The sequence below is a fragment of the Poromitra crassiceps genome, assembly GCF_964638095.1.
Source record: "Poromitra crassiceps genome assembly, chromosome: 12".
Lineage (NCBI taxonomy): Eukaryota > Metazoa > Chordata > Actinopteri > Beryciformes > Melamphaidae > Poromitra > Poromitra crassiceps.
In genome coordinates, this window is record NC_139632.1 from 16,662,656 (window position 1) to 16,672,655 (window position 10,000).

The window sequence follows — 10,000 nt, forward strand, 5'->3', positions numbered from 1 at the left end:
GGCCTCATGGGGCCAAAGTCAGTGTATGTCACTGCTGTTACTGCTGGCCTCATGGGGCCAAAGTCAGTGTATGTCACTGCTGTTACTGCTGGCCTCATGGGGCCAAAGTCAGTGTATGTCACTGCTGTTACCACTGGCCTCATGGGGCCAAAGTCAGTGTATGTCACTGCTGTTACCACTGGCCTCATGGGGCCAAAGTCAGTGTACGCTGCTCTCCTACTCTGCCATCAGTCCTGGTACCTTGCTAATAACTTGTTTGGCCACATGGCGGCTGGTACAGTACATTATATCAGCATTGGGAGTGGGTCCATTTTGGCTCATAAAGGTGTGGAAGGGGTTGTTATGTACAGGAACAGAGAGAGGAGAGTTAGGGGGGGGAGGGACGGAAAGCCATGTGCAGCAAGAGCAGTGAGATGCAGGCTAGAGCGCGAGGTAGGTGAGGGAGAGGCTTGAAAAAACAACAGGATGAAAGACAGAAAGAGAAATGGAAAGAGAGAGAGAGAGAGGAGAAGATCAAAACTAAACAGACATGTTTCCCCCATCAGATCTTAAACCGCTGATTTCCTCCGCCTCTCCGTTGACAGTGAGGCTCAAAGCCCCAAGTCACATCAACGTCTTCCAATATTTAGACTTTACTCGAGTCGTCCTCTTTTTCGCCATTTTTCTTCCGTCAGTCTGAGGGAGGTGGGGGAGGGGGAGGGGCCATTTCAGCGATTAATATTCACGGTGGCTGAATGAGCAGCAGTTAGGAAATAAAAGGCCATACACTTCCAGTTGACTGATTGGGTCGTTTATCCACATCACCGAGTGATATTTCTGCACCGCGGCTTCTCAGAGCCGCTGGATGATGAAACGACGTGACGACGTGTGCGCGTGCTCTACACGCGTGTGCTGCCATGCTACCTCCTCCCTGCCTCACTCTCTTTGAAGACTGACAGCTCCAGTGTGCCATTTGCGAGGGCGGACGACAGCAGAGAGGCAAAGGGAGAGAGAGAGAGAGAGAGAGAGAGAGAGAGAGAGACATAGGAAGAGGAGGGAGGATCTGCTGCTGGCCCCAGAGGTACCGTAGAAGGTGAGGAAGAGCGGTCGTGGAATCATTACTGGTTATTACTAGTGCAGTGTTCATTAATGGAAAGGCCTAATCGTGTGATTCTCACAATTAGCTGTAATGGATGTTACAGGAGAGACTGTAACATGAATGACTGACGCTAGTCTGAACGCTCATTCTGCATAATTGGCCGATAGACCTGTCTTTGCAGAGCGATGCTGATGGAGGGAGCCGAGGTGAAGGTGAGGAGGACACCTGTAAGTAGGCAAAATACGCACAGGGATTCGAACGCGCGCACACATCCAGTCCGGTTTGTCTAAGTGGCCGGGGGGCCGCGGTCCTTCAGTCAATTAGTGTAAGGTGGGGACGGCACACGCATAAACAAGCTCATACGCTCATACATATTCATGTGTGCCTGCATCCTGTTCAGTTTGTCTCTAAAGAGAGCGGAGGTCCTGTGTGTAATTAATGTAAGGTGAAGACAGCCTCGCGTACACACATAAATAAATAAGTCTAATTGGCACACCTATTCGTGCACGTCTGCGTCCTGTCCAGACCGCGCGGGTCACAGTCTCTCAGTACGTAATTAGTCTCAACATGAGGACAGCAGACACGTATAAATAGGTATGAGGGCACGCACCTATTTGTGCACGTCTGCAACCTGTCCGCTGTTCTTCTGTAGGGGCTCGAGCAGGTCAGAGGTCACAGGCCCTCAGTGTCTAATTGGTTACTGAGATAACAGTAAAGGGAAAACAAAAGAGAGTGCAATAGTACAAGCGTGGATTCATCACTTTGCTGTCAGAGGAGTTGGAAAGTTTCCCTGGAAAGTACTAAAGTCCCATAAACCTCTGGCACAGCCGGCAGCACTGTGTTCCTCCTTCTCCACCAGACGAGAAGATACCTACTGTTCATTAGTGCACGGAAGAGGAACAGACTGTCTTACCCTCCGTCTCTTTCCATCTACTGCTAAACCTGCCTCGATCTCCCCTCGCTCTCCTTTCTTCACAGTTTGTTTCTCTTCTACATAAGCTTCATTTCATCTGGGGGGGGGGGGGGAATGACAGGTTGCTCCGCAAACACTCACTAATTAAGCACCTTGAATGAGAATAATTTCTCCCCCTCATCTCTCCAGCCTTCTTCTCCTAGACTTGGCAAGTGGTGAACACAATAGCATATGGACTGAGAGAGAGAGAGAGAGAGAGAGAGAGAGAGAGAGAGAGAGATGCCTCGCTTTTATTCTGTTTCACCAGTGTCTGCCAGCTTTATGCAAAACTTCGGGGATACTTTCTGTGTATACACGCCTGTGTGTGTGTGTGTGTGTGTGTGTGTGTGTGTGTGTGTGTGTGTGTGTGTGTGTGTGTGTGTGAGAGAGAGAGAGAGAGAGAGAGTGTGTTTGTGTGCGAGTGTGTGTACCGCGAGAGGCTCTTTTGCTCTGTGTGTGTGTGTGTGTGTGTGTGTGTGTGCACACACTCGGACCCCCGGCAGCTCCGGCTCGCTCTCTTCTCAGTCATGGCACGTGTCCCTCTCGACATGTTATTACAAAGCATGAATCTTCATTAGCATTAATAGCCTCTAACGACCCGGAGGATGCGCCAAATTTAATCTGGCAGCGTCTGTCTTTCTGCTGAGTCGCCAATCTGACGGCGGCAGTAACAGTGAGGACTCAGAGCGGCAGCGCAGCGTCACGGGCCGTCCCTGGAGATGCGCAGTAGAAAACGGCAAAGTTAGCAAACTCAGATGCCTTCCCTCTCCGCCTCCGAAGCTGACTGCCATATCTAACTGTCCAACGGGATCGCAAGAACGGGCCCCTCCAGCACCAAATGACAAGATGAGGCCAAAGTGTCACCCAATGCTGACCAATACCAGTCTGAAGCCTAACAGAACCGGGTCACAGAAACCCGAAAAGGTATTTCAAGCATGAGTGACTAAATTCAATGTGAAATGCACTTGACCTCCATCAGCACATTAGCAGCCCTCTACTTTTGGAAATAATGATTAGAAATAAGAAGGGGGTTGACTGGCAGATGCACACATCTATTTTTAAAAAGATAATGTAATTACCTGAAGTCCATTTAGGCAATATCTCCAGTCCATCAAAATGTTATCGTTTCAAGGACTCAAATGACCTGTTACCCTTGAAAAAGTACCATCATTATGTGCTATTACAGAGCAAAACTATGTGTATGAAGGGTGTACAGACCATTCATTGACTGTATAATATATGGACAACGTGTCTCCACTTCCTACCACTATGTAAAAGTGAAGCCAAAAGTATCTCATTTCAGCGAGCAGCCTTGTTTAACGTCTTGCTTGTTTAACGTCATTTGCAACCGGAGTCTGCACAGTTGAGTCGGGCTGAGCCCCCTCAGCCGTGCCGCTGTCTGACGGAGGTTTGAGAGTGGCTGTCACAGCTGCCAATCAGCCCTTTTTAAAAACAAACGTATCAGAAAAATAAGCACTTGAACATGTCTGATAAGAACTACCTAAATGACAGAGGTGGAGGATTCGCCTTTTACCAGCCAATCAAGATTGGCTGGTAAAGTGATGTAGGGGCTTCTGTAGGTCGCAGCAGCGATGCGCTGCCATAGCGAGCTACCGAAGCGACTTTTAGAAATAAAACCATGTTTGGGGAAAATGTATTTGACGTGCACTTTGATTGTTTAGTTCATGTCCCGTCCGCTAACATAAAGGGGGCAGCTCAATAATTGTTATTGAGTCTATTTCTGCAATAACTGCACTTCATGGCTGTTTAAACTCGACAAACATTGACATTACTCCTCGAGACGTTCAGGCAAGGAGGCGGCCATTACTGTTTTGTTAGTGCAGTGCTAGTGGCGTTCCTGATTGGCCAACTTGCGCTGTCAATCACAGGGCACTGAGCACAGTCGCTGATTGGTTCTTCCACTTTGCAGTTTCTGCTTAAAGCCCTCCCAGGGCTTGAGGCCAGACGTGACCGGTTGGTTTAGGCTATCACTCCCGTGTGTTGTGCGTGTGATTTGTGCGTGCATGTGAGTATGTGTGTGTCAGTATCAGTATCAGTGTTGCCCAGGCCACCCTGCCTCCAAGAGTTGCGACCCTGCCTGGAACAGATTTATTGAAATGCTTTTGAATGGGCACTTGTAATGTCAAATGTTCTTCTCACTGCTGTTTCCAAGGGCTTTCCATCCCGCCATGGAACATTTCTGGCCTGGGTGTTGTTAGCCTCGGTACTCTGCGAGGCCGCAGTCGCAAATCATGCCCGGCCCGCCCGTACCAGCCGAGCGGCCCGCGCAGGATTTAGCACTTCCCTCTCTCGCAAACAAACAGAATAAATATTCATAATCCAGCAGTACAGTATGGAAGCAGGAAGAGGAATGGAGAGGGGGCGGAGGAGAAGACGGATGAAACGGGAACGAGCTCCCGAGCCGGCCGTCTCTGCGAGTTTCAGGCGGCACAAAACACCATTCTTCACCGGGATTAATTAGCTACGCAATCCTTTGAACACTTCCTTTTATTTTCAATTAGTAGATTATTTGTTCTGGTAGGAAACAGAGAAATAGAGATAGAGGGAGAGAGAGAGAGACAGAGAGAGGGAGAGAGAGAGATGACTCATTTATTAGCTACGGCCAGCAGCTCTATAAGGGTGCTTTCTCACTGGGAACGATTGCTTTCGTTCTGTTCCGTTCCGCACCCGGGAACGATTGCCCCCCTCCCCTCTCCCCCGCTGGTCAACTTTCACATTACAACATTTCTTCCGCGCTCGGACACGGAACAGAGTGCACTTGCATCATCAACTACTGTATGCCTGGAGTTTATCCTCACCAAAGCGCTCCCCAGACCACCTTTTCAAGTTGATCCTGTCACAGCTGCTTGTTGCGCGTGGCACCTAACTACTGAGTAAAGAAACCCTGTTGATTTCAGGAAGGGCACATGTCTCTACACTGTGGTGTGTGTGTGTGTGTGTGTGTGTGTGTGTGTGTGTGTGTGTGTGTGTGTGTGTGTGTGTGTGTGTGTGTGTGTGTGTGTGTGTGTGTGTGTGTGTGTGTGTGTGTGTGTGTGTGTGTGTGTGTGTGTGTGTCATAATGCATTTGGGGGCAAAAAATATCTCAGTATGTCGTCAAAGAGGAAGAGAAACATGAAGTAGAGGAATGTGTGGGTGGATATGTATGTGTGTGTGTGTGTGTGTGTGTGTGTGTGTGTGTGTGTGTGTGTGTGTGTGTGTGTGTGTGTACAGTTGCCTGTGTGAGTGTCAGTGTACGCAACAGGCCTCTGCCCTCATAAAAGTTGAAGCATCACACACACACACACACACACACACACACACACACACACACACACACACACACACACACACACACACACACACACAGCGTGACAGAGCCTCCTGTGGTGTGCCAGAGATGAGAGTCATGGAAAGATGCAAGAAGCAGCAGAAAGGTAGTGAGAAAAGGAGAAAGGGGGCAAACAGTAGCAAGAGGTGTCAGGAGTGGAATAGCAAAGTAACAAAACCATCCTCACATTACATATGATCTTTTTTTCCTAGAAAAAGTGATGGAAAATTGAAAGCAAACAAGTATGAATGACGGATAAAAAGACAGGAGCGAGAGAAGAAAGGAGGATACTGGAGAGAAGTAACTACTTGTTTCCCTTAGTTCACTTGAGCCAGGCTGAGGAACAGCCTTAGTTCACTTGAGCCAGGCTGAGGAACAGCCTTAGTTCACTTGAGCCAGGCTGAGGAACGGCACGGTTTGGTTTCTGCCAAATAAAACAGCATGATTTTAAAATAGCAAGCGCAGGCTCAGCCATCCGTTTCAGCGCTATGAGAGCAGAGCGAATCAATTGACAAAGGACTGACTTTTTTATTCTAATCCCAACTGCCTATTCTCCTCAACAAACATCTCTTTATTACTGCTTATTACTCAAAAGAACGAGGCCACACTCGACTGCAAGGTATTTATATATTAAAGCTAGATTATATTGTGTCTTGAATATAGAAAATATTCACTGTGTGAGTGTGACCTCATTCTTTTAAATACACATTCTGTTTAAGTATCACACGGCTCTGAGCCATCTACAGTGCAACCATACTGCTAATTATGAAAATATTTGGAATGCTGCTCAAAACTTGGCTACAAATTTGAGCAAATATTCTATTTAGAACTAGAAGGGCACTCGGAGAGCGCAGAGCTCCGCCAATGCTCATTATTATTCACTATTAATGCTGGTTTGTGAGTTGGATCCGGATCCGCTCCCAAATCTGATGGGTTATTTTGGCCCATGCTACACCCTGCCAAGTTTATGAAAATCAGGTCAGTCGTTTTTCCGTAATCCTGCTGACAAACGGCACCGAAAACATAACCTCCTTGGTGGAGGTAATGGGTCAATAATGTGATAATAATCTTTAGCTTTAGAGTCAAACCATCAATAAATACAAGATCAACTATTAAAATTAAGAGGGTTTCAGAGAAATCAACAAGGCAAATGCAATTGAAATAAAAATATTTCTTCTTCTCCTCCTTCTTCTTCTTCTTCTCCTCCTTCTTCTTCTTCTCCTTCTTCTTCTTATCATCAAATTATATAAATTCTCTCTCTCTTCTCTTCTTCCTCTTCTTCTCTCAGTATATTCACTAGACTCTCAGATAGGATCACCATGGTAACAGGCCAGAGGGAGCCAGTGGACTGAGGCTACCTAGCATCTAAGGCTTTCAGATCACAACACATACACTTGAACACACACACACACACACACACACACACACACACACACACACACACACACACACACACGCACGTGGGCGCGCCCGCCCGTGCACGCGTCGCACACGCCGCCATCAATTGCGGCAGATGAGACAGAGAGCTGGACGAGGTTAGTGAGACAGGGAACACTCGGGTGACATTAAAATGGATAGAAGTCTCAGTGGAACGAATGAGTTTGTCGAGTTCATTTCCGCTCTTCGTGTCACAGTCCAGGCCTCTCTGTGGAGATCACGCTGAGATCAGGGAGCGCCGCCTGTTGTGAATTGTACTTTTCACAGCTGAATTCAGCGGGCGAGAGATAAAGCCAGGAGCAGCAGGCGGAGGCGGTGTAGGCTTACCCCCTCCGCCACGCTGCTCCCGATCAACCATGAAGACAACAACGCAACGGGGGCCCGAGTGGAATGTACTGTAACGTTACGCACACAGCTGCAGTGCATGTCAGAGAGGACATCAAGGTATGTTTGTGTGTGTCTGTGTGAAAGGAAGAAAAAGAGACGAGAGAGAGAGAGAGAGGAGAGAGAGAGAGAGAGAGAGAGAGATAACTGTATTCTATAGTGTGCATGCGATGCGTCATATTGAAGGCCATTAAGTAAAGAACAGCAGAGTGTACATTATGTAAACAGCATGTGGACATATGTAATGTGTACATATGTACTCATAGCGTGATTTCTAGATCTCAATCTTTTATCTCCTGCCCTCTCAAGGAGGCGTCACACTTGCATCAAAGTCCAACTTGCCCGAAAGAGAAACACGGTAGAACACGTTGCTGCAGACATTTGGTGTCTACTCACTGCAGCTTTGTTCTCTTACTTTATTTATGCTCCACACAAACGGATGCCCATGACCATAACAAGAAGAACCAGACCTGAGAAAAATGGGAAGAATTCAACTACTTTGGCCAGCAAGCCTGCAAACACTTTGTCATGTCATTTTGTCGCCAAGAACCTGCCAAAAACCTAGTTTCCACAGCAGGTATACCTCCTGCTTGACTCTCCCTCACTCCCACCTCTCTGTAGATTGCTCTGCCCTCAGAGATCCAGATCAGGCCAGACCAGAGCAGGAGAGAGCGTGAATATTCAAAGTCACAACTCTACAGAGAGATGAGGCTAAAGGTGGTGCTGAACCAGTAGAACTTGGCTTTATGGTTTCATATAATTCCATGCAGTCCATAAAGCATCCAATATATTTCTCTCCTTCTCTCCTCCTCTCCCCTGCCGCTCTCTCTCTCCTCCTCCTCTCCCCTGCCCCTCTCTCTCTCCTCCTCCTCTCCCCTGTCCTCTCTCTCCTCCTCCTCTCCCCTGCCCCTCTCTCTCTCCTCCTCCTCTCCCCTGTCCTCTCTCTCCTCCTCCTCTCCCCTGCCCCCTCTCTCTCCTCCTCCTCCTGTCCCCTGTCCCCTCTCTCTCCTTCTCCTCTCGCCTGCCCTCTCTCTCTCTCCTCCTCCTCTCCCCTGTCCCCTCTCTCTCCTCCTCCTCTCGCCTGCCCCCTCTGTCTCTCCTCCTCCTCTCCCTCTCTCTCTCCTCCTCCTCTCCCCTGTCCTCTCTCTCTCTCCTCCTCCTCTCCCCTGTCCTCTCTCCTCCTCCTCTCCCCTGTCCTCTCTCTCTCCTCCTCCTCTCCCCTGCCCTCTCTCTCTCTCCTCCTCCTCTCCCGTCCTCTCTCTCTCTCCTCCTCCTCTCCCCTGTCCTCTCTCCTCCTCCTCTCCCCTGCCCCTCTCTGTCCTCCTCCTCTCCCCTGTCCTCTCTCTCCTCCTCCTCTCCCCTGTCCCTCTCTCTCTCCTCCTCCTCTCCTCTCCCCTGTCCTCTCTCTCTCTCTCCTCCTCCTCTCCCCTGCCCCCTCTCTCTCTCCTCCTCCTCTCCCCTGTCCTCTCTCTCTCCTCCTCCTCTCCCCTGCCCCCTCTCTCTCTCCTCCTCCTCTCCCCTGTCCTCTCTCTCTCTCCTCCTCTTCTCCCCTGCCCCCTCTCTCTCCTCCTCCTCTCCCCTGTCCTCTCTCTCTCTCCTCCTCCTCTCCCCTGTCCCCTCTCTCTCTCCTCCTCCTCTCCCCTGTCGCTTCTCTCTCTTCCTCCTCCTCTCCCCTGTCCCTTCTCTCTCTTCCTCCTCCTCTCCCCTGTCCTCCTCCTCTCCCCTGCCCCCTCTCTCTCCTCCTCCTCTCCCCTGTCCCTTCTCTCTCCTCCTCCTCCTCTCCCCTGTCCTCTCTCTCTCTCCTCCTCCTCTCCCCTGTCCTCTCTCTCTCTCCTCCTCCTCTCCCCTGCCCCCCCTCTCTCTCCTCCTCCTCTCCCCTGCCCCCTCTCTCTCTCCTCCTCCTCTCGCCTGTCCCCTCTCTCTCCTCCTCCAGGATGCCACACGTCTCTACAATCTCAAGCTCTCTCTCATCCCTACTCTCCACCTTTGTTTGCCTTCTTTAAATTTTAATTGTGCTATTTTAAGTCTTGTGTTTTAAGAGATGTACACTCTACATAATTCAGTTGTGTTTCCACTACCAAGGAAAGTAAGTTGACCTCTAAACCTTTTCCATCTTCCCTTTCATCCCAGCACAACCCCATGCCTTTACCGTGTGTACACATGCTCTGGGTATTCCTCGGTGTTGCATGTGGCTGACGTGTCGGCCATGTTTCCGTGTAACATGCAGCTGGCGCAGAGCCTCCTTCACTGCCTCCTTCTCTCAGGGGAATTCCCGCAATGACAGACAGAACCAGCTGGGCGCAGGTGTTCTGTCTAAAACGCTCCCTCTCTCCCTCTCCCCCTCCACTGCTTCCTCCTCCTCCTCGATTCACCTCCAGTTACACATCACTCATCTTCATCCCTCCACCCACTCCTCCCCAGCCACTACTCCCCCAACCCTGCATGCATCCTCCCTCTGTCCCCCGCTTCTCATCGCCCTGTCCCTCCATCATCTCCTCCTCCGTCCTCATCACCCCCCCCCCCCCCATCAGACACATCTTCATCACTCCACTCCCACACCCTCGACCACCTGCTTCTCCTCGTCATCTTCCTCGTCGATCTCCTCCTCTGCCGCCGATCTTCTCTCGATGTTAGAAAACAGAAGAGCAACTAATTCCCCCTGAACGCAGCTTCCCCGGCAGGGCAGAGCTGTGTGACGCCAACCAATTTATAAAGACAGATACTGAACTAATATGGCCTGGCATAAAATTAGTGTAGCAATTGCTTTTCCAGGTTGGTTGTACAGAAACACGATGTTCAAATTGAGAATCCTGATACAGGT

General features: G+C 49.7%; 1 protein-coding gene across 1 annotated transcript in view; it reads right to left on the reverse strand.

The window, feature by feature from the left end:
- The window catches only part of ncanb (neurocan b), a gene marked incomplete at both ends in the record, with an annotated part of 109,052 nt that overhangs the window by 18,782 nt on the left and 80,270 nt on the right, over nucleotides 1-10,000 (reverse strand). The window lies entirely within an intron of this gene.